At 36.4% G+C, this 26,331-nt stretch overlaps 1 long non-coding RNA gene across 1 annotated transcript in view; it reads left to right on the top strand.

Annotated features, from left to right (window-relative positions):
- The window catches only part of LOC112658803 (uncharacterized), a 43,436-nt gene extending 17,401 nt beyond the window's left edge, over positions 1 to 26,035 (top strand). Inside the window, exons 4-6 of the long non-coding RNA XR_003135977.3 lie at positions 13,306 to 13,495; positions 23,876 to 24,048; positions 25,597 to 26,035. This is a non-coding gene — a long non-coding RNA (uncharacterized LOC112658803). The remainder of the gene's footprint in view (positions 1 to 13,305; positions 13,496 to 23,875; positions 24,049 to 25,596) is intronic.
- Positions 26,036 to 26,331: the final 296 nt, after the last annotated feature.

The following is a 26,331-nucleotide window of genomic DNA, read 5'->3' as shown; positions in this document are numbered from 1 at the left end:
GTAGTATACTAAATCAATGCTTTATTATGGGAGAAATTATCTTCGTTATCTATTTCAATGATTCTCAAACTTTTAGTAATTTTAAAAATTGCAGAGGGAACTCATTAAAAATGCAGACGTCTGGGCATAATTTTCAGGTTCGACTCCATTTTAACAGCACTATGGAAAATTCTTATTTAAGTTGTCCACTAGCCATATTTTATGAAAAACTGACCTGGAGTTCAGTAATCCCTTGAAGCCAGGGACTACACATGCATGCAAACAAAAGAACTGAGTGGAAAGGGGGAAAAAAAAAAGGGAAAAGAAAGAGTTGGATTGTCTATGCATTGCTTGCCTTACTGCAACAGCGCTGACTTCTAGTATGCATTGACCTATCCCTCACTCTGGGACCCTGGTCCCTGGTGGCACCACCTGCCACCTCTGGGGTGATCATGTGATGTAAGAGCAAGTCAATCAGTGCACCAGCTTGCAGCCGTGTGCCATGATTGGACCGGCTCTGGACAGCCTGAACCAATCAGAGGAAAGCATAGGACCACGGGGCCTGCTGCGGTGGGAGTTTTGGAGATGTGGGTGTGCTCCATCATCTTGCCCATTCTTGGGGGTTGGGCTGAACACTATCATGGCAGAACTCAGGTCCTGAAGCTACTGTGTGGGCTTCGAAGGCAGCCAGGCCTGAAGCTACCATCTATCACGGGACTTCGTAGCCTTGTGAATTAGTAAGTCCACATGTTGACTTGGTACAGTTTCACGTGCAGCCCACAGATGTACAGAGGACGTCATCAAAACTGAGGGAGGAAAAAAAAAAACGAGACTTAGAATTATTAAGAAACTCGCCCAAGATCACCCTGCTTGTAAATGGCAAAGTTGAGATTCAATGTTTGGCTGAGTCCAAGAAGGGAGATCTTAGTCACTGCAGTATATCATCTCTAAAATTTGGGAGTGTACTGAGCTACTGTAATTAGACTTGCTCAGAAAATAAAATACCATGGAGAATTCACCTTTTCTGGACTTAAACTTCAACTTGACTCTTTTATTGGGGGCAGGTGGATTGATACCACATTAAACCCACCTTTCAATTACTCGTGGTTGGCAGGTCACCATTCATCTCTTCCCATTCTCTAGTGGCTTAACATCTTTTGTGCAGAACCTGGAGTTTTATTTTGGATCTTGCTGCCTGCAGAGTGCAGGGAGGGGTACAACGGAATGGTAGAGGAGGAGAGGAGAATGCCACATCCACGCATGTCAAATGGCATTTTTCCTTCAGTTTCTATCTGCTGACTGGATTGATGCTCTTCTCCTTTTGTTCATTTATCATCACCAGCCTAATACATGTCTGGATTTACATCCAAGGTTCCATTTTACTATAAAGCAAATTTGCAAGCAAATAGAGCTCATGATTTGAGCAGACTGCTCTGATGCAGACAGACACGGCTTGCTGATGCTGTGGATGCAAATGCTACATCTGTTTATAATAATGCGTACTACATCTTGCAACGGAACAGTTTGTGGCTGCAATCTGACAGTCTGCACTTAGGTTGTTAAAAAGGGAACCTGGGCATTGTTTTAGACTGGTCAGCATCCTTGATGTCATCTTCAAACATGAAAGAATCTTAAAATACCAGTGTTACAATGTTTAAGATCACAAAAGTAGGGGATCCCTGGGTGGCTCAGCGGTTTAGCGCCTGCCTTTAGCCCAGGGTGCAATCCTCGGGTCCCGGGATCAAGTCCTGTGTCAGGCTCCAGGCATGGAGCCTACTTCTCCCTCTGCCCGTCTCTCTCTCTCTCTATCTCTCTCTCTCTGTCTATCATGAATAAATAAATAAATCGTAAAAACAAAAACAAAAGTAATAATATTGAAAATAATCACTTAAACGCCAAACATTTTCTTGTGTATATTACATGTGTTATCTCATTCATAGCAGACCAATAGGAAAGATAGTATTTTTGCTTCCATTTGGTGGTTCAGGAAATAGAGGTTCCCAGTGGTTCAGTGACTTTCCAATACTCAAGGAGCTAGTGAGTGATGGAGCTTAGATCAAATCCATGTTTGTATGACTCTTAACTTTTTAATCATTATATTTGATCTCCAGTCCAGTGGTTCTCAAAGTTCAGTACACTTAAACTCAGAAAAGGAAAGAATCTGCTCTAGATGGCAACATGTAATAATGGCCAAGAGAACTTCTGAATCTAGGTCTTCTGGTCATCAAGCAAATGATCTTACATGTGAGGAAGTCTGTATCCTCTCTCCCTTTTCCATTTATAATAAAGAGGTATGATATTTGTCTTAAGTTACACTTAATAATTCCTCTGATATGTCCTGATTCATCAACATGACAGGTATTAATGAATTAGCGTATGTTAACAGCCTTCTCAAGCTTTAAATTCCTGTAAAATTGGGGTGATCAATTCTTACTTGGCAGCTATTTCACAAAAATTGAATATAATTAGGAATTTTCCAAATAGGAATATAAGCATTATGAAGTCAGGCACTTATATTATTTTTATTCCCTGCTGCATTCCTATACCCAGGAATGAGTGAAGAAAAGTAAATACCTGGTATACCATAGGATTTCACAAATAGTGACTTTATCACCATTTTAATATAATCATCAAATCAGGAATAAATACAATATTTGAACAGATCTATTACTAGTAAGAAAATCTGAATGAGAAATCAAAACACTCAGCAAACAAAAGTCCAGGAACAGGTGGGTTTACTGGTGAATTCTACCAAATGTTTAAAAAAGAGTTAATACTTATTTCTTTCAAACTATCCCAATAAGTGGGAAAGGAAGGAAACTTTCAAATTCACTCTATGACACTAAGATTAACCTGACAGTGAAAATAGGCAAAGATACTACAAAAAAAGAAAACCATAGGCCAATACCCCTGATGAATAAAGATGCAAAATCCTCAACAAAATATTAGCAAACCTAATTCAACAATGCATGAAAAGGATCATTCACCACAATCAAGTGAGATTTATTTCAGGAATTCACAAATCAATCAAGATGTCACATCACATTAACAATAGAAAGAATAGAAACCATATGATCATCTCAACAGAAACAGAAAAATCATTTAGTGAAACGCAATATCCTCTCATGATAAAAACTCTTGATCAAGTGGGTTTAGAGAAAGCAAATCTTAATAATAAAGCCCATATATGAAAAACCCACAACTACCATCCTATACAATGGTGAAAAATTGAAAGTTTCGCTCTCAGATCAGAAACAAGACAAGGATGTCCATTCTCACCATTTTTATTCAACATAGTACTGGAAGTCCTAGTCAGGGCAAGCTGACAAAAAAAGGGAAATAAAAGGCATTCAAATTGATAAGGAAGAAGTTAGACTGTCACTATTTGTAGATGATGTGATATGATATATATGTTTAAAAAAACCCTAAGATTTAAAAAAAAAAAGTGTTAGAACTAACAGGCGAATTTAGCAAAGTTTCAGGATATAAAATGAATATACAGATATATGTCACATTTCTGTATACAAATAATGAAGTGGCAATAAGATAAATTAAGAAAACAATCCCATTTATAATTGCACCACAAAGAATAAAATGCCTAGGGATAAATTTGACAAAGGAGGTGAAATGCCTGTACTCTGAAAACTATAAACCACTGATGAAGGATTGAAGATGACACAAACAAAAGGAAAAAATATATCACTTTCATAGATGGGAAGAATTAACATTGTTAAAATGTTCATACTACCCAAATCAATCATAAGATTCAATGCAAGCCCTATCAAAATACCAATATCATTCATTTTCTTCCCACAGAAACTAGAACAACTAATCCCAATTTTTTTATGGAATCAACAAGACCTCAAAGAGCCAAAACAATCTTGAGAAAGAAGGGACAAAGCTGGAGGTATCATAGTCCCAGATTTCAAGATACATTACAAAACTAGAGGAATCAAAATAATACTGGCACAGAAATAGACATGCAGGTCAATGGAATAGACCCACATCTGTCTGGTTAATTCGTGTATGATAAAGGAGGGAAGAATATATAATAGGACAAAGAGAGTCTCTTCAGTAGATGGTGGTGGGAAAACTGGACAGCTACATGCAAAAGCACAAACCGGGACCACTCTCCTGCACAATATACAAAAATAAACCCAGAATGGATCAAAGACCTAACCGTGAGACTTGTAACCATATAACTCCTAAAAGGAAACATAGGAAGTAATCTCTTGAACATCAGCTTTAGCAGCATTTTTCTAGGTAGTTCTGCTCAAGCAAGAGAAACAAAAGCAAAAATAAACTATTGGGACTATGCAAAAATAATAAGCTGTTGCACAAGAAAGGGAAACAACAAAAGGAAAAGGCAATCTATAGAATGGAAGAAGATATTTGCAAATAATGTACCTCATAAGGGGTTAATATCCAAAGTATATAAAGAACTTATACAACACAAAACAAAATCCCAATCTGATTAGAAAATGGACAAAGGACTTGAATAGATATTTTTCCAGGGGAGACATATAGATGGCCAACAGACACAGGACAAGATATTCAACATCACTTGTCATCAGATAAATGCAAATCTAACTACAGTGAGATATCACCCACACCTGTCAGAGTGGCCAGGATCAAAAACACAAGAAATAACAAGTGTTGGCAGGGATGTGGGAGAAGTGAACTCTTACACACTATTGATAGGAATGCAAACTGGTGCAGCCACTATGGAGAATAGTATAAAGCTTTCTTTAAAATTTAAAACGTGAATACTTAATGAGTCAGTAATTCCACTACTGAGTACTTACTCAAATAAGACAAAATACTATTTTGAAATGATACGTGCACCTGCAATGAACATATGCAGCATTATTTACAATAGCCAAGACATAGAAGCAGCCCAAGTATCCATTCATAAATGAATAAAGAAGATACACCATATATTTCTCTATATATTTATATATGTGTGTGTATGTGTATATATACACAGTCACTTATGAATATATATAGAATATGCATATATATACATATAGAATATATGAATATATATAATAGAATATTACTGCGCCTTATAAAAATGAAACCTTGCCATCCATGACAACATGGATGGACCTAGAGGGTATTATGTTAAGTGAAATAAGTCAGACAGATGTGTATATATATATATATATATATATCCAATGATTTCACTTACAGGTGGAGTCTAAAAAACAAATAACAGCAACAAGAAAAAGACAAAACAAAAGAACAGACTCTTAAATATGGAGAATAAGCTGATGGTTGCCAGAGAGGAGGGGGTGGGGAGAATGAGTAAAATGTGTAAAAGGGATTAAGAGATACAGAATTTCAGTAACAGAATAAGTCATAAACATGGAAAGTACAGCTTAGGGAATGTAGTCAGCAACACTGTAATAATATTGTCTGGTGACAGATGGTGACTATACTTATGGTGGTGAGCACTGAGTACTGTATAGAATTATTAAATCAATATGCTGTACACCTGAAGATAATATAACATTGTGTGTCAATTATACATCAATACTAAATTTAAAAGAATATCACCACCACTACCATCATCATCAACATCATCATCATCATCATCATCACCAATTTACAGAATATACTGACTCATTTCCTATTCTATTTTCTCTGTTTCAGGTTTTTTGTTTGTTTGTTTGTTTGTTTGTTTTTTTACACTCTCTTTACCTGCCAAGCTCCATCATATTTTCTGGTAATGATGTTTCCATTTTATGGCTTCTGAAAAACATGCCAGATGTTAAGGTTTTTTTTCTGTTATTCTTTTAGAAAATTCACACTGCGGCCATTGATGTCCTGTTTTCAAATGGGGAGCTCTAAATTACTGCAAACATTAGGCCTTGGCTGCCTCTTAAATCTTTTCCAGCTGCTGGCTTTGAAGGGAGTATGGCCATTAGTCATTTGGGATATATTTTAACCCTTTGGATAATAATGAGACATCTACTCACATAATGTTGGAAGTGGAGCTCCCACTGCCCCATAGAAAATTCTCTCTTGCCTCAGTAAATAGTCCGGCAAACAAGAAAGACACTGCTGAATTTATTTTGTAGTACATTCTTCAAGCCTAAGATGATCTGGCTCTAAATATCCATGCTACTTGTGCAAGGAAGCATCTATGTGCACTAATTTAAGACACAGCTTTCTGCAGTGGACAGTTTCTAGACAAAAACAATGACAGGGGGAGAGAAATGTTCCAGTAGCTGTAGACCTCAGGTTCTCAACGCTGGTTGCACTGTATATTCATTAGGAGGATGTATTAGAAATCCTGAAGCATAGCTGCCTTTCATGACTATTTCAGTTAGACCCCTTGAAGATTGGGTTCTAGGCATCTGGAGTTCTGAAGAGCTCTCTGGTTTTTCAGTTCCCTCCAAGGACCAGTACAGAGTGTTTCAGAAGTTTTCATTGGTCCTCAACATAATGAGAAAAATGAAGTCAAAGTAGCAGAATTTTCAAAACTCAAATTTGGTGGTTTAATAAAGATTGTCCTTTATTTGGATAGCAGCCATCCTCCCTTGCAATACTTGAGAAAATCTTTAACCACCACTGACTAAATAAAAAGCCACTACAACTCAGCTTGCAGCAGGCTACATACCCGGAGAAAAAGCAAGATTGTAATCAAGGCCTGTAATTTAGAACATCTGCCCTTCTGGCTTCAATCTGGGCTCCCATTTAAATAAGCACTGTTTCCTCTGTTTGTAACAGAGCATGTGACAATCTTGGTATGCATTGCCTGTGTTTCCCTATGCGCTATCAGGAAGTTGTCTCCTGTAGGCTCAGTTTCATCTGCTCTGGAGGTGTCTGGTTTTTTTGTGGGGCACCCCCATAACTCCCAACATAAATTTCGTGTATGACACCCAGCTTATACTTGAAATCAGATTGTTCTAGACGTACACTCTTCATGTTCTGAAAATCTGGAAGCTTGGTTGTGTGCAATGCATTAGAAGACATATAAAGAACAATTTAGTTTTATGTATACAGATTACGTTCTTCCTGTTTTTTTTAATGATACCAATAGTAATTGTAGCTTCAACAAATTATGCATTTCTGTGATAAAATTAAAATCTTGGTAATGCTCTGTTGGGAAGACTCATTAATTTATTTTTAGTTGTACTGGATTGTGAAATGCAAAAGTCTAGGAGACAAAAGTGTGGCAGAAAGTATCCAGAACATGCTAACTTTCATTATTAGTGTTTTGCTAGTAATCAGTGATGGCCGTTTACTATTCTAATCAGCTTCTTAGAGAGGTTTCCTCTCTAGGGCCACCAGAAACAGACAAACAACCTTTACTTGACAAGTTTCCATTTCATACAATTCTGAGAACTCAAACCCATTCTTCTATAATTGAGTTCAGTTATCAAATGCTAAGAGAGAAATATGTGCTTCATGGGAAAGATATTCTTGCTGCAGCCTTGAACAGCTTCTGAAAACACAATCTTTCCCTCCTCTGATTTCCTGCACACCTGATCAGTCCCCTTGACTGGCATTTATCACTTGCTTGCTAGAGTTATATGTAATTATGTACAAACAGATCCTTGGCATCATTGCAAATTTAACATTCTCAGTTTCAACTCTTCATAAGTGACCCTGAAGGGTCTATAATTTGTATAATTTGTCATACTGTTGTGGTATGAATTTAAATTACACTCACTTTGAGCTAGTGTAAAAAAAAAAAAAAGTGAATACAATTGCCTGGACCCAGTATCTCTCCTCAATACAGCTCTGTAGTTCTCGTTTGTCATTTGTATAAGATCACAAGTTTTTATTTTTGTTGAAGCAACTAAGAATATTTTAGGGAAAACTGTAATAGTAATGAACTAGTGTTGTAAGGCTGTTTGTAGAAAAAGTTTGACAGAACTAAGACTCAGAAGAAATAATAACAAAAGATAGCATTAGATGCATGCAGTATGCCTAGAACCACTAAAACAACTTTATATTCCCAATTTTATTGGACCCTCAGAACCCCACAGTTAAATTATATCATTAAATTCACTTAAAAGAGGAGAATAAGGATCAGAGAGTTTGGATTAAAATGACAGCAGCAGAGTCAAGATATGAGAAAAGTCATGTCTAACTCCCAAACGTGTATTTTTTTGTCCTCTTATTCCCCTTGTAAAAATTTAGATATAATTGACATGCAACATTATGTTTCAGGTGTACAACATAGTGATATTTGTATATATTGTGAAAATAACACCATTAGTAAAGTTAACATCTGTCACCACACAGTTACATCCTTTTTCTTGAGTCATCCTGCCATACATTATGTCTCCAGGCCTTATCCATAGCTATGAGTTTGTACCTTTTAACCCTCTTCACCCATGCCATGACTACCATTGCCCATGGCAACCAATCTGTATCCCTAAGTTGCTCTTTTTGTTGATTTTATTTTATTTTTTCAATTTAGGTATATTTGACTTATAGCAGGTATATTAGTTTCAGATATACAATATACTGATTCAATGTTTGTACATATTTGGAAATAATCGTCACAAGAAATCTTGTTAATATCCATCGCCATACATAGTTATAAATTTATGTATGTGATGAGAACTTCTAATGTGTACTTTTAAATTCCTAGTGTTCTCGATTCTACTCACCTTTCCATCACTCCACATGATTTTTTATATTCTTTCTCTGTTGTAAGCTCTCTTTGGCCATGAGTTTAACTTTATTCATATATTCCTTGGAGCACATATACCAAAACTTCTGCTATAACAGGATTTGTTGAATACAGATGGATGGGTGAATACAAGAATGAATAATGCATTCGCTAATTTCATTCACTTGCCTTCTCTTTACTTCATCAGCAAAAATTGAATGAGAACAAACATTCTTACATGTGCATTTATTCCATGTTCTCCAGTAATGCTACAGAATTTCTAAATGTTGAATACAGAGAAATTCCTTTGCATTTAAGGGACTCCCAGGTCAAAGAGTAATGAAACATTTCCTTTACCAATGGTGTTAAACACTATGAGCCAACCTCTGTAGTTCATCTAGTTGTGTTCCAATGTCATTCACAGATTTTTCAAGGGAGAGCTGGCTTGAAATCAGTAAGCACCAGGAGCACCCTACCTTTCTTTACTTAGAGAGTAAGAAAACATTGTATTCTTTTATGAAGAAGTGTCTAAAAGACCCTAAAATAACACATGATTTTTCCATCTGTGTACTAATCAAGTTTCTGTAGAGTAACAGAACCAAGGGGAGCTAGATATAGATAGATAGATAGATAGATAGATAGATAGATAGATAGATAGATAACAAAATTTATTATAAGGAGTTGACTTACATATTTATGGAGGCTGAGAAGTTCCATAATCTGCCATGTGCAGCTGAGGAACCAGAAAAGTCAGTGACATAATTCAGCCTGGGCCTGAACTCCAAGAACCAGGGTAGCTAATGGTATAAGTCCAAGTCCAAAAGCCCAAGAGCCAGGAGCACCAATGTCTAAGGGCACAAAAAGACGGATGTCTCTATTCAAGCAGAAAAAGCATAATCACCCTTCCTCCTACTATTTGTTCTACTGGGGCTTTCAGTGAATTGGATGATGCCCACCCATACTGGGAGGATGGGCTTCTTAACTTAGTTTACCAATTTCAAATGCTAATGTCTTCCAGAGACATCCATGGTTGTCTCACACATGCACCCAAGAATGTTTTAACAGCTACCTGGGCATTCATTACCCAGTCTAGTTGACTTGTGAAATTCACAAACTTCATATATTGCCATGGAACTAATCAAGGAATTATTTGTTTTTAATTATAATAAATGGCAAGAAGAACACCGGGTACAGAGCAGGCAGATACACCCAATTGGGGTGTGGGGGGGCTCTGGGCAAGCTTCCCTTAGGAAATGATATATGAACTGGAACTGAAAGAGGATGCAGATATCTAAATTAGAAAATTAATTCAATATATGTGGGAGTTGAGTTGTTGAAACAGGAACAAGTGCCCAAGGCAGATGGAACAGCATGTGTAAGGGTTTAAAGCAGAAAGGATAAGGAAGCATTTGAAGAATTGGGAAAGAATGTGGGTGAATTTTGGTGATTGAAACCCTAAAGAAATATAAATATGATCCAAAATTCAGTTTGTAGTGCTGTACCCATGTCACTTTTCTGGTTTTGATGAAGTATTATAATTACGATAGGTATCATTAGAGGAACCTAGGGGAAAAGTTCATAGGAACTTTCTGTACTACTTTTTTCCAACTTCTTATTAGTCTGAAATTATTTCAAAATAAAAAGTTTTCTTAAAAAAAGAGAACATATAGAAAATGACCTTTGCAACTCAGTTTGAAATTGGGTACCAATTCATGGGTACCAATAAAACTATGCATATATCATTACATTCTCAAGTGTAATTTTCTGTGTTCTTTTGACATGTGGAGTGTTATATTTCCTTAAATTATTGTTAGTGCTTCACATCTGACCTACCCCCCTGGGGAGGTAGGTCAGATGATAGTCATCTTTTTTTTTTTTTGATAGTCATCTTTAAAGCAAACAATAATCATGATTTTGGACAGACCAAGATGAGAATTAGCTCTCTACTTCTTTATCTTCACATGTCAGCACTGTTCTGTGGAATATATTATTTGTAGGCATCTATACTTCATGAACTGAGGCTCAGGGAGAGTAGCTGAATCACATTGCATGACAGTCTAAGGAGAATGTGCTAACGGAAGGCCAAAAGAACTACCACCTACAATATTGTGTAACAGCTACAGTGACAACCTTGCTTATTTCTAGATAGGATTTTTTTTTTTCAGTCTAGTGCTGGTTACAGAATCTGAGACACAGAACCAGGGAGCCCTGGATATTTAGCCTCATAGATTGCTAGAACTGAGCTAGGATTGACTTACTGTCACCAGCACAATTGTCATTTCTCTGAAATGTGGCATTGAGCACTCACATCTAATTATGTCATTCCTGTGCTCAAGATTCTGCAGCTGTTTCCTGTTGCTCACAGGATTAAACACAAATCCCTTTGGAAGATATCTGGGTTTTCCATGATTCAGCCACTGCCTGGTTTTCTAAACTCATTGTTTTTCCTTACATTTCATTGTTAGCAAATTCTTGCACTGATCTTCAAAGACCCTCAGCTTCTGTATGCCTCTGAGCAAATGAATGAGTTTTCTTAACTTTTGTGTCTTAAAACCTACTGTCTGTGAAGCTTTCTTTTACCTTGTCCAAACTTAGAGACATCTTTCTTATATTCTTATCCATCCTGTAAGTAGCTACATTGCATCAACTGTCATTCTGCATTATAACATGTTGTGTATCCACTAAGCTACAGGCTTCTTGAGGACAAAGTTCTTTCTTTCTGCTGTCTTCAATACCTAGAAGACTACCTGACACAGTGTAGGTTTTAATTAAAAAACTGATGAATGAATGAAAACACAATCTATGGAGTGATACTTGCCTTAATTAAAAGGAAAAAAATGTTATAATGTATTCTGATAGGAGTCATCAATATTAATCCAAAGGAATTTATGTCCATGACTCTAAAATATCAGTAAGAGATCAGATTGTGGTTACTCCAAATGGACTTGCCTACCATTATATCCCATGCATGTTGGTTAGGGAAACCATGTGGTTAAAAAATACTATCTACTTCAAAAGTAGAAAACAGAATCAGAATTATTATGATATCTACAGGACATAAATTTTTAAAAAGTAGTTAATTCCTTTTTTATTTGGCTGCCCTACCAAGGGGCTAGAGATATATATTTTCTATTCTAATGAAGTTATTTTTTATGATAATAGTCTTTTTCATTGCCTTATGAAAACTTTTGGTGAAAGGACAATGATTGGGCGGTGACGGGGGTGGGGGGATATCAATGCCTACAATCCCTCTAGGGAAACCTTTAGGTAAATTTATTTCCTTTCTCAGGTCATAATTGTAATATATTCCAATTCTACAAAGGACTTAGCAAGAGCAAATATATGAAAGTGGCATGTCAAAAGAAGCTACAATCCTGTATGACCTGAGGCTTGCAAAAATATCCCAAATACCCCAAAATATTGACTTATTCCAAAATACCCCCCAATAAATGTGTTTTTGTTTGTTTGTTTGTTTAGGATTTCAAAGTGTTCCAAAATATTCCAGGGAACAAAAAAGTAAGATGGAGATCAAATAGTATGTATCTCAACACTGATAATAGCTGAACACTGATAAGACTGAAGAATCAAATTGAATTCACTGATTTAAACATTTATAAGATAGGATTCAAATTGATATTTTTGAAATTTATAGTTCAACTTAATGAAATAGACATTTGTGCCGATTGCATGGCAGATGCTTTATTAATTATTGGGATATTGTGATCAATAAGCATAGACCTGCCTTTAAGAGGCTCACAGTCTGGAAAGAAGCAGAACTTGCAGCACATAAAGCCCACAGACAATTCCCATGGAATTCTATGCATTTGCCTGTGGGTGACATAACATCAAATTATTTAGCTAAGTGACTTGCTGTAGAAGGCAAATAATACTGACAAACCACAAAGTTGTTGTGAAGACTATATATGAAAATTACTGTAAGTGCTCAGGAATTCCTGGCTGGAGGTAAATACACAAATATATTTCAGCTGACAAAGTGAAATAATCATTTTCCTAAAGTATATTTATGTAGGTGATAGGACTAAAAGGAAAAATAGGAACCCATAGTAGTCTTAACAAATTATAAGACAATATAGCCTTAATTTCAAAGATAATTTTTTAAAATGCAACTTATTTCTGAAGAAGAAAGGGTAAAGATTCTCTATGTTCCCCATGAGAGGTAAATGCAAAGAAACGGCCTTCAGTCCAATTTCTGGAAAACTCCACATTCATCAGAACTGGCTATCCAAAAATGGACTGAATTGCTTCATGAGTTAATGTAGTCTTTGCCATGCAATTTATCAAGCATCATGAAGAACAGCTTGGGATTGCAGAGAGATTAAGGTAAGCAATAATTTAGGAATAATTAGTAATAAGCAATGGATCCAACCAGATGCTATAAAAGCCTCCAAAACTGAATCTGTGGCCTGACTCTTCATTTATTTTGCCACAGAGAGGAGGCCATAATCAAGTTTTGGCTGTCACTTTATCAATCAAACTGACTGTGTTCTGATTGGTTACAAGCTAATTTTAGAGCAACTTACTAACCATGCTGTGAAATGATTGATTTCTCAATGACTAGCCATCATTTTGCTTTCCTGGTTCCCCATAATGGAATCCACAAAATCAAGATAATCACAAATCATTGATGAACAGGCTACGTGCCATTATTCCAAACTGAGCTTTCTCTTCATTAGGATTTGTCTTTGAAGCTCTGAAAACAACGCGCTTTTTCCATCACCAAGTCTACTCATCAACACATACCTTGTACTTTTGCCAGAATAAAATAATTGGTTGCAAGGATCACCATGATTATGCCTAAAGGTAGTCACTGAAAGCTATCATTGGGTCTAATACAATGAAGTCTGGAATCAGAAGGACCAAAACGTGAGTACCAGCTTTATCCAGTACAGCCCTGGGGAAAGGTAACCTGCCTATCACTCAGCTTTCTAACTGGTAATATAGTGCTAATATATTTACTGTACAGGAAATTTATAGAGGAAAAATAGATGTTTTACCATGCTTAAAATGGAATTTAGTATCCTTAATGTTAAATAATAAAAATAATTTTTTGTTAATATATCCCCTTCTTTTCACATCTTGGTGTCTCTCACCATTTATTGACCCGACACACTATAGAGAGGACTGGTGATGTCAGAACTGGGATAATTTATAAAGTCACCTACTTTAAGTCTCTCCTTTATAGAGAAGAAAACTGAGACCTCAGATGCCACAGCTTAATAAGGACTAGCAGGTAAACAAAGGAAGAAAAAACATAGTCTATCTCCTACCTCCCAGCTGATGCTCTTTCTACATGGCATCTCTGATAAGGTCACAGATTTGAAAGAGAGATTTCTCTTGTCTTAGGAAAATGAAGTACAGCATAAGGAATCGCAAAGAACATGAATGGTAAAGTAAAATTATTCTGGGTTTCACTCTGTTTGCCACTTATTGGATGGGAACTCTGAGCAAATGACAACCTTTTGGACTCTTTGCTTTCTCACTTAAATTGGTGAGTGTACCTCATGAGGATTCTGTAAAAATGTGAAATAAAGAATGTAATATCCTTAGCATAGCATTTGCTACATTAAGAATTATTGCTACATATTCACTAAGAATAATACAAATAAGAGTAAGGGGTTTGGGCATCATAATAGGGTCAAGGAGGTCAAGGGAACAGGAAGTCTTCCTGGCTTTTCCCAATTCCCTTCAGCATTGTGGTCACTCTTAGAACAGGAATTAGCTTCTGCCATGGGAAAACACTCATGTGTCACGTCTTCCTCCTGCTCCAGTAGTTATCAGAAAAAAAAAAAAACACAAATATTTTTCTTAACCTCTCCCTTCAGCTTTTCCAAGTTCTAGTTCCTTCTCCACTCCAAATAAATATTCTCCTCAGGGAACACCCACACAGTACTGCCACGTGCTCGGCTTCTGGCCCGATTCTGTTTTTGAAGTGCATGAGCACCCCTGAACACCATGCATCCAGGGCTGAGACATCCATCAAAATCTCTTTTCAGTGACTGTGGCTGCCTCCAAGGTCTGTTCGCTGTTCTGGTGAATTAACTTACACCCACAGCTAAACCTAATCCTGCCAAGTTCTTCAAGGAATTTAGGGCTCCATGAGTTTAGCTCTCTAATCTCTACACACTGCAATGTTACATGCAACCAGATACAGTGTGCACAATTTTACAGTATATTCCATCTGACTGCTTCTACTTCAGCTGCTGTGCTATCCAGAATGCTCTGACCTGTCGTTTCAGTTCAGGTGGGCATCTCCTTGTTGGCTAAATATTTCTGCTGGATAAGCTGGCTGTAGAGTGATTTCTCTGTAGAAAAAAATAAATGTCTTAAGTTTTATGATACATACAGAGATAAAGTTCTATAAGGATTCTTTTTTTAATGTCCCCAAAAGGAAGTTAAAACTTTCAGTTTGGATATTAAAAACAACAAACTCAGGCAAACCTCTCGGGTCCCCTCCTTCCTTGGGAGCTTTGTATTATCACTTTGTTATCACTCAATAAACCTTGCTTTGATGCTCAAGAAAAATAATAAAAATTAAAAGAAAAACTCATTTGTATTATGCCCATGACACTGTGCTTACCAGAAGTACTTACAGTGACTTCACAAAGTCCCTTAACTTTGGTAGCTGCTGTCTGCTACTTTTTCTTTCATCCTTCTCTCATGTCTGAATTCTCTAATTTTATACTTTTTGTTTTTTCTTGATGCAGACTGACATATATAGATACTTTATGTAGAAGGCTATGGTTAAGAGTTCTATTTTGTGGTCAGATAAACTTGGTTTGAGTTCCAGCTTCTCTGTATGTTTTGTGAGTTTGTGAAAAATGCTTAGTCTTGCCTCAGTTTTCTCACTTGTGAAGAGATATTATAGTAGTACCTACTTAAAAGCTAGGAGGAGTAAATTCTGCATGTAAAATACATATACAAAGACTTTGTACCATTCTCTTCGTGGAGTATGACCTATATATATATACTATAACACCTAGCCTACTGGGGTTGACATGATAAAACTCTAGCAATCAGAGGAGTGAAAATTTGGAAGTTACATTTGTTAATCACCACTAGCACTTGACAGATGTTATCTCAGTTTTCACAACTCTAAAAGTTAAGTATTTTTTCAAAATATTTTATTTATTTACTTATTTGGGAGAAAGAGAGAATGAGTGGGAAGAGAGAGTGAGGAAAGGAGGATTCTCTGCTGAGCAGGGAGCCCAACTTGGGGCTCGATCCCAGGACCGTGGAATCATGACCTGAGTGGAAGGCAGACACTTAACCAACTGAGCCACCCAGGTGCCCTTAAAACTTAGGTATTATATTCTTTTCACAGTTGAGGTAATTGAGGTTCAGAGAATTTTAATAACTTCCCAAGATCACTCAGTGAATAGGCATGGAGGGAATATTTGAACTAGGTTATGTTAAAAGTTATCTTTAACTTTTATTACTTTTTTAGTTTGAAAATTTAGATACATAGGTAAACTGGTAGGCCATAGTTGTGTTTTGGTTGGTTGAGTAAGGATTTTTTCAATGATCTCAGATTAAAATATTAGAACAAAAATGAACATCTAGCATCTTTGGGTTCCATTCCTATTTGGAGACAATTGCCTAAAACTCAGAGTCAGTGTCTTTTCCAAGTAGACATGCATCTCTACCAACCCCTACTGCTTCACAAATTTCTATCATCTGCTTGGCTTCCACTGTGTATAACTTCCTGCTTGCTTAGGAAGAGGTAAGGTATACAATGTATATTATTTTTCTTAGTGTGGCAGAGCAATCTAACCTTATGTACACTGAATGAATATCAAACTAGGCACACTATATGCATTATCTGCCTTTCAATCAAAGGAGACATTAATTAATATTTACTGATTATATGTTTATATATTACCCTATACAGTTGATTCACACATAAATATTAAATATTTTAGATGCACTGAATTACAGGAACAGAAGATGGCAGAGTAGGAGGATCCTGAGCTTATCTTTTCACATGAACACACCAAGGTAATGGCTACATCTATACAACAAATTCTGAAAATGACCCGAACTGGTAGAATGGATCTTCCACAGTTAGTCATAGAGAGAAGGCCGCATCAAAGTGGGTAGGAGAGGCAGAGACATGGTTGGTAAAAAAAATTCCTGGGTCAACTAATCACAAAAAGGAGGGACATCACAAGCACAAAGGAACAAGGGGATGAGATCCCACACCAGGCACCTCTAGTCCTGGGTAATCACACGGGGAAAAGTCCCCATAACATTTGCCTTTGAAAACCAGTGGGGCTTAACTCCCAGAGTTTAAAAATCAGTGAGCTTAATTTCAGGAGAACCAGAGGGGGACACAAAACCAAGTCTCTACCCTTACAGAGGAGCAGCAGTTTGAAAAGCACCTGGGTTATCTGTGAAGGAGATTTATTAACCAATCTTGGATTGTATGCTGGAGCAGCAGAAAACTGTAGGAGATTTTTCCAGGAACAAAAGTGCTGGCAGGTGCCATTTCTTTTCCCCTGCTCCAGACTAGACAGCTGGATGCTTAAGAAAGTCAGTATTGAAACTCTCCATGTACCTGGTTCTCATTACTAGGAAGCATTACAGTATGACACCATGCAACCTCTTCTACACAAGGTCAGTACTTTTAAGACCAAAAGATTTAGCTATCTTACCTCATTCACAAAAACAAGCAGACTTTTAGATGAAATTAGGAGAGGAAGGAATATATCCCTAAAGAAAAAAAAAATACAAAACTACAGCAAAAGAGCTAAATGGAATGGAGCTAAGCAATATACCTGAAAGAATTCAAAGTACTGCTCAATAAAAGTACACAATAGACTAGAAAAAAGAATTGATGAGCTCAGTAAGAACTTCAACAAAGAAAGAAAATATAAAAAGGAACCAGTCAGAGCTGAAGTATTCAGTTAATGAAATGAAAATACACTAGAGGGAATTAACAGGAGATCAAACAATGCAGACAGTGGATTAGCAATCTAGAAGACAAGGTACATGAGAGCAAAAAAAACTGAACATCAATCCATCAATCAGTCGAATATGTTAAGGGAACTCTGCAACATCATTAAGTGTAACAACATTTGCATTATAGAGATCTCAAAAGGAGAAGAGAGAAAGGGGGGCAGAAAAGTTATTTGAGGAAATGATAGTCCAGAAAGGACAATTTTTGTTTTAGGTTTTATTTCTTTATTTAGGGAGAGGGAGCATGAGTGGGGGGGAATAGCAGAGAGAAGAGGGAGAGAGTGAATCTCAAGCGCACACTCCCTGCTGAGCACAGAGCCCAGCATGAGCTAAATCTCATGACCCTGATATGATCTGAGTCAAAAATCAAGGGTCAGATACTTAACTGACTGAGCCATCCAAGCTCCCCAGGACAGAGAATTTCTAACAAGATAAACCCAAGGAGGTCCACACCAAGACATGTTAATTAAGTTGCAAAAAATAATGATAAAAAGAGAATTTTAACAGAAGCAAGAGAAAAGAAAATAGTTACATACAAAGGAAACCCCTTAAGGCTATCAGCTCATTTCTCAGCAGAAACGTTGAAGGTCAGAAAAGAGTGGCATGATAATTTAGAATTGAAGGAGAAAGAAGGAGTTTCTCTTCTTCTCTGGACAAAGAAAAATTAAAGGATTTCGTCACCACTGAACCAGCCTTATAGGAAATGGCAAATAGAACTCACTAAGTGGAAAGATAAGGCCATATAAAAAGAAAATTATGAAAGGGAAAAAATTCACTGGTAAAAGTAAACATATACAAAAGATAGAAAAATCAATTAAAAACAGTATGTGGATTAAAACATAAAAGCAATAATAAAATTAATTCTATTTATAAAAATTAGTCATGGATACACAAAATAAAAATATGTTAAATAAGATATCATATACAAAAACATGGGCAGGGGGAGTAATATTTAGTACACATAAATATGTTCAAACTTAAGCAACCATAAAATAATACACACTGCTATGCACATAATATGTTATATATGAACCCCATAGTAACCACAAATATAAAGCCAGCAATAGACACACACACACACACAAATCAAGAGAAAGCAAGCATGACATTAAACAAAGCCATCACACCATAAGGGAAGAAAGCATGAGAAGAAGAAAGAAGCAGAAAGAACTACAAAAACAAACAATACAATTAACAAAATAGCAAGAAGTATATACCTGCCAATAAGTATTTCTTTTAAAAGCATTATTTATTTATTCTAGAGAGTGAGGAAGGGCTGAAGGAGAAAACAGAATCCTAAAGCAGACTCCCTGCTGAGGGTGGAGTCTAGTGCAGAGCTCAATCCCAGGGCCCTGAGATCATGACCTCAGCCAAAATCAAGCATTGGCCCCTTAACCAACTGAGCCACCAGGTGCTCCCCAATAAGTATTTTAAATGTAAATGGACTAAATGCTCAAAAGACATAGGGTGATTGAATGGATAAAAAAACCCCAACATCCTACTGTATACCAACTACAAGAGATTCACTTCAGATGAAAGCACATACTTACTTACTGAAAGTGAAAAGATTGAAAAATATATCCCATGCAAATGAAAGAGAAAAAAGCACCAGGGTAGCAATGCTTATATAAGATAAAACAAACTTTAAAATAAAAACTGCAGCAAAAGACAAAGAAAGGCATTACATGGCGATAAAGGGGTCAATCCAACAAGAGGATGTAACAATTATAAATATCTATACACCCAAGATAGGAACATCTAAATATATAAAGCAAATATTAATAGATATAAAAGATATATTGACAGTAATACAATAGGAGGGGACTTTAAAGCCCCACCTACATCAGTGGATAGATCATCCAGACAGAAAATCAACAAGGAAACATTGGCTTTGAATGATACATCAAACCAGATGGACCTAACAGATATGCATAGAATATTCATCTAAAAATAGCAAAACACACATTCTTTTCAAGTTCGCATGGAACATTTTCCAGGATAGATCATGTTAGACCACAAAACAAGTCTCAATAAATTTAAGAAGATTAATATTATGTAAAGCATCATTTCTGACTTTGATGCTCTGAAAAAAAATGGGAGAAACAGAAACATATGGAGGCTAAAAACCTACTATTAATCAACCAATGGGTTAACAAATCAAAGAGGAAATGAAACAGTACATGTAGGCAAATAAAAACAAAACACTGTAGTCCAAAATCTTTATGGCACAGCAAAAGCAGTTCTAAATGGGAAGTTTATAGTGATGCAGACCTGCCTCAAGAAACTAGAAGAAAAAAAAATCAAACAATCTAATTTTACATCTAAGCAAAAGAAAAACAACTAAAAACAAAGCCTGAAGCTTGCCAGAAGAAGGAAGAATAAAGATTAAATCAGAAATAAATAAAATACAGATTAAAAAAAAAAAGTAGAAAAGATCAATGAAATCCAGAGCTGGGCCTTTTAAAAGATAAATAAAAATAGTAAATATTTATTCAGACTCAGCGGGTGGGGGTGGGGAGAAGGAGAGAGAGGGAGAGGGAGCGAGAGACAGAGACAGAGAGAGGACACCAATAAATAAAATCAAAATGAAGGAATAACAACTATGACACTACATAAATACAAAGAAAATACTATTCAAAATTATATGACAACAAATTGGACAACCTAGAAGAAATGAGTAAATTCCTAGAAATACACAATCTCCCAAAAGTGAATCAGGAAGAAATACAAAATTTGAACAGACCAATTACTAGAAAGAAAATTGAATTGGTAATCAAAAATCTCCATCAAACAAAAGTCCAGGCCAGATGCCTTCACAGGTGAATTCTACCAAACATTTAAATAAGAGTTAATACCTATTATCAAACGATTGGAAAAATTAATACTAATTCTTCAGCTAAAATGTCCATACTATCCAAATCAATCTACAGATTTAATGCAATCTCTATCAAAATACTAATATCATTTTTCACAGAACTAGAACAAAAAAAATCCTAAAATGGGTATGGAAACACAAAAGACCTTGAATAACCAAAGCTCTTGAAAAAGAAGAACAAAGCTGGGGGTATCACTATCCCAAATTTCAAAATAAATTTCAAATCTGCAGTAATCAAGACAGTATAGTACTGGCACAAAAATAGATACAAAAATTAATGAAACAGGATAGAAAGTCCACAAATAAACCTATGCCTATATGGTCAATTATTCTACAATGAACAAGGCAAGAATATACAAAGGAGAAAAAGCAGTCTTTTCAATAAATGATGTTGGGAAAATTGGACAGCCACATGCAAAAGAATGGCAACAAAACAAAATAACTCAATAAACTCAAAATGGATTAAAAACTTAAATGTGAGACCTGAAAACATAAAACTCCTAAAAGGAAAAGCAGGCAATAATCTCTTGGATATTGGCCTGAGAAATGATGCTTATAGACCTGTTTCTTGATACAAGGGAAACAAAAGCAAAAATAAACTATAATGACAATACCAAAATCATAAGCTTTTGCATGATAAAGAGAAGTCATCAACAAATGAAAAGGGCAGCCTACTGAATGAGGAAAGACATTTGCACATGGCATACCTGATAAAGGATTAATATCCAGAATTTATGAAGAACTTTTGCAACTCATAACCAGACCGCAAATAACCTAGTTAAAAATGAGCAGAACAATCTGAATAGACATCTTCCCAGGTAAGACATACAATTGGGCAACAGACACAGAACAAAATGCTCAACATCACTCATCAAGAAAATGCAAATCAAAACCACAATGAGATACCCCACAGTAGTTGCAATAGCTAGTATCAAAAAACAAAAAAATAACAACTGTTCATGAGGACATGGAGAAGATGAAACTCTTGTACGCTGTTGGTTAATGTAAATTGGTGCAACTACTATGGGAAATAGTAAGGAGGATTCTCAGAATTGAAAAATAGAAATGCTGCATGACTTAGGAATTCCACTAATGAATAATTATCCAAAGAAAATGAAAACACTAATTGGAAAATATACATGCACTCCTTTGTTTATTGCAGCATTATTTAGAATAGCCTAGAAAGTAACCTAAGTATCCCTCAAAAAATGAAAGAATATGTGAGATCTATCTATATCATTTATAACTATTTAATGGAACATTACTCAGCCATATTTAAAAAATTGAGATCTTGCCATTTCTGACAGTATGAATGGACCTCGAGAGTATTATGCCAAACAAAATAAGTCAGACAAAGACAGGCATATACATGATTTCACTTATATGCAGAATCAGAAAAACAAAACAAAGGAGGAAACAAAAAATTAACAGACTTAAATACAAAGAACAGACTGGTGGGAGGAGAAAAAGGCAAGGGAATAGGTGAAAGGGATTAAGAGGTACAAACTTCCAGTTACATAATAAATGTTCTGGAGATGAAAAGGACAGCATAGGACATACAACCAATTATATGGTAGGAACATTTTTTTTTATGTGATTACACTTATCGTGGTTAGCACTGAGTAATGTATTGAATTGTTAAATGCCTTGCTAGGACCTATAAAGGCCAACAGAATTGAGTTGCCCTCTGACCTCACCTTAACTCTCATACTTCATCCTCCACTGCTTTTCTATTTGTTCACTCTCTCCAGGTTTCCTGGCTATTCCCATGCACTTGGTCTACAGACACTTCAGAGCCTCTGAATTTGACATCTCCTCTGCTCTAAACACTCTTCCCTACATTATCTACATGGTATCCCTCTCACAAGTTTTTACTCAAAAACACCTTCTTTGAGGGCACCTTTGTGGCTCAGTGGTTGAGCATCTGCCTTCAGCTCAGGTCGTGATTTGGGGTCCTGGGATCAAATCCCACATCAGGCTCCAGGCAAGGAGCCTTCTTTTTTTTTTTTTTTTCATTTGAAAAATGTTTTTATTTTTTATTGGTGTTCAATTTGCCAACATATAAAATAACATCCAGTGCTCATTCCATCAAGTGCCCCCCTCAGTGCGCGTCACCCAGTCACCCCCACCCCCCGCCCACCTCCCTTTCTACCACCCCTTGTTCGTTTCCCTGAGTTAGGAGTCTCTCACATTCTGTCTCCTGGAGGGAGCCTTCTTCTCCTTCTGCCTATGTTTCTGCCTCTCTCTGTGTGTCTCCCATGAATAAGTAAATAAAATCATAAAAAAATTCCTCTCAGAAGATTTTCTTAGGTATTCTTCTAAAATATCCACCCATTTCCCAGCTGTTCGTATTTCACTTCCTTGCTTGGTTTTTCTCCTAAACTCATGACAATTTTAAACAAATGCTATAGTTTTCTTTATTCTGTTATTTTTTATCCATGCCCTTCTGGCTCTTTGAGGCCAGAAATATTATTATTTACTGCTGTTCTCTAGCCTTTAGAATAGCACCTGACACAGGGCAGGCCTTCATGAAATACTTGTTAAATGAATGAGTGAATGCTTAAATAAGATAATGTATGCCAAGCCCTTAGAGCAGTGTGTGACACTGATTGACACATTTTTCTTGATTTAGACAATGGAAAAGAGAGTAAGAACAACCCTTTCTCCTTACTCTCTTGCTCCTAAACTCCAAGGCTCCATATCTTAAGTGTGCTGTCCAAACTAGAATGTAGCCGAAATGTAATCTGCTAAACTTTCTTCCCCAAGTCCATTTTGGAAAGACATGTCATTCATAGTATCATGGGAGATCTTCTGTCCAAAGCCAAGTGCTTAATGGCTCATTTTTCCTTCCACTGTGAAATGAAAACCAAAATAAATCAAAGTAGCAACCTAACAGTCCAGAACAGCCTTAGACTAAAAGTGTAAATAAATGTGCTCAGTGATAAAAGGAAAAAAAAAAGTTTAGATACAGAAACATATTTCAATTCCTGGTTCCTAGGGATTTTGTGTAAGCAAAACTAAAGCAAGTTTTATACAAAACTTACTTCAAGATGCTCCTTTATTTATTACTCATAACTGCCAAAAAGTAAAATAAGCATTTACTAAACTTTGTAAGCCCAGAAGAATCAACTGCATATTTATTTATTTTCATTCAATAACTTGTCAAAAAAGTCAAGACATCAGCAATGAACAAGTAAAGTTTAGACACAAAGCAATTTAGCCTAGAGTGCTTTCTGGTTTATTTCTGTGTTGACTGGGACCATAGACAAGTGAAGAACAGGGTCACATCTTCGATAGATATATGGGAATTTGAATGTGTTAACAAAAACTCTCTTGCACTACTGTACAAATACCATTTGTTTTTCTTACATGCATCAGAACATATTTGCACAAATTGTTTTTTTTTTTCCCAGGACAAATTTTGTCGTTTAAAAGAAGATACGGGATAGGAAGATCCAAAACCACAAAGCTTTCTGGGCTCTTCTGATGGTGCACACAACTTCCCCAGAAGTTACATGAATCTTCAACCAAGGGTTATTTATCATCATGCTTCAAGATATAGAAGGTTCCTAATTCTACCTTCTCAGTAAGTTCTCATAAGCCTAAAGACTCCAGATGGACTTTCAGTAAACATGCTCCCTGACAGACTTTTGATGGAAGAATTTTTCTTTGCTTTTTGCATTATCATTTGTAAACTTTGATTCCAGAACATTGCCAGATCATTGCAACCAATGCAGTTATCCATCTGAAAGTTGAAAGTATGGTGATGGCTTAGTAAAGAGAATTCTAAATACATACACAGAGGCATACTCTTCATCCTTCCATTATCCACTCGCAGCTTCAGGCTTGTCCCTTCACCCATTCCTCTCCTTTGAGAGTTGGGGTCCAGAAAGGCACACATTTTCAGCTACTCTATTATGCTTCATTTTCCAGAGGGACAGGTCCAGTGCTTTAATTAGAGAGCATATTTTCCTTCTTAATATTTTCCCTCTTCTGCTCTTGACATTAATGTTTTAAAGCCATGTGAGGATCATTTGCTGGCCAAGTGATCACATTCAGAGGATGTCCTAGCAATAATTCACACTATTGCCATCTCTGTGTTTACCATGGGTAATCTATTCCAGCTATATTTCCCTTTCCCCAAGAAACCTAGAGCTAAGCAATCTTTTTATGTTTCTCCTTCCACTCTATCATCTCCACATGACACATTTGCTATGAGGTCCCCTATGAGGGGTGTGTATGTGTATGTGTGTGTGTGTGTGTGTGTGTGCACGCACACACACACCAGACCTTCAATCTGTAACTATGGACTTCAGGACAAATCCTAGCATAGTTAAGACATTTGATTCACGTACTAATCTGAAAATGAATTGCCTTCCTTGTGTCCCAGATTTTTGTGTATGAGCATAGAAAGTATAATAGACCTCATGAATCCAAAACAAAAGAAAAAATAGCTATTTACTTTGCTCTTCTTATGAGTAGCCACTCTGAGAGCTTTGTGTAGCATGCCATTTTGCTTTCACATCAGTCATTAGAGTTATTATTACTTTATACTACAGATGAGAAAATGGAGTCTTAGGGTCACAGAGCTAGTAAGTGGCAGAGGCCATGTCTGTCTGAATTCAGATTCACATTCTAGAAACACAATTTAGTATAGGAGTTGGTAAACTTATTGTATAGATAGCTAGATAAATATTTTAAGCTTTCAGGCCACATATGGTTTTTCTTCCATTCTCTTCTGTCTCTTTTTTAAAACAACTCTTTTAAAATGTAAAAACCATTCTTAGTTTAGAGGCCATACAAAAACTAGCCAAAGGCTGAGTTTGTTCTGCAGTCCATAGTTACAGTTTGAAACTGATTCTTTTTGTAGACGTGAATACCAGGATGACCTTCTCCATATCAGTGTACCCCTGCCAACATGTCACCAAACTTCAGTTCTTGCCTTTGGGAAGTCCAGTATCTACCCTGACATCATGTACATCTGATAAAATAGTGAGGAACTCAGAGGGATTTGTAAATTTCCTGGATTGGTTACTCTAGTGGACATTGCTATGCTTTACCTCCCAGCTTCCATTATCCTTTCTACTCTCATGTACTTTAATAATCTTTTGTGAATTTTTTTCTCCTCTTTCAGGGCACTCTTGATGGTTTCACTATTCAAGACACCATGCTTCATCACGTGGACTTTACCTTCTAGAACTCCAAATCATATAATAATACTACTTAATATTTGTTAGTGTGCACTGGCATCGATCTAAGCCCTATGGGGTCGCCCAACAACTCCATAAACTGGATGCTATTGTCATCTCAATCTTACAAATGAAACAAATATTCCAAGGAGCCAAAGTTAAGTGAGGACACAGAATTCAAATTCTGATGTGTCTTCTGCGAAAGCATACTCTAGCATTAGGCTCTACTGTTTCCTGACATATATAAACTCAGGAGCACAAACACTGATTAAGGGTGATCTACCCCAGCAGCGGTTTCCTGAAGAAATGGTTTATTCCTTCCTGCTACCTAGATCTACAGGGCTACCAGGGTTTTAATTTTTTTTTGGTTGATTTCATTTGCATGACTGCACTGTAGTCTAATAAATTGGCTTTTTGACATCTATCTGGAGTCACTTTTTGTTTTTTATTATCAAAATAAGAACTGTTTCTTCATATTTTTCATATGCATTCAACTTTCAAGAGGATAGTCCTCTTAAGGTCTGAACACATTTGTTTGTTTTAAATCTGTTTTAAAGGTTACTTTAGACTGTGCTAATGTCTTACCATGGGCTCTTTCTATTATGGGGGGAGCCACTACATTCCCGGTGTGCAAAGTCCTGCTATTCAGGGCAGGGTCAGAGCTCTGCTACACAACGCAG

This window comes from Canis lupus, chromosome 2 (assembly GCF_003254725.2).
Source record: "Canis lupus dingo isolate Sandy chromosome 2, ASM325472v2, whole genome shotgun sequence".
Lineage (NCBI taxonomy): Eukaryota > Metazoa > Chordata > Mammalia > Carnivora > Canidae > Canis > Canis lupus.
The sequence above is the reverse complement of the archived record's forward strand: the minus strand, read 5'-3'. Positions and strand labels throughout refer to the sequence as shown.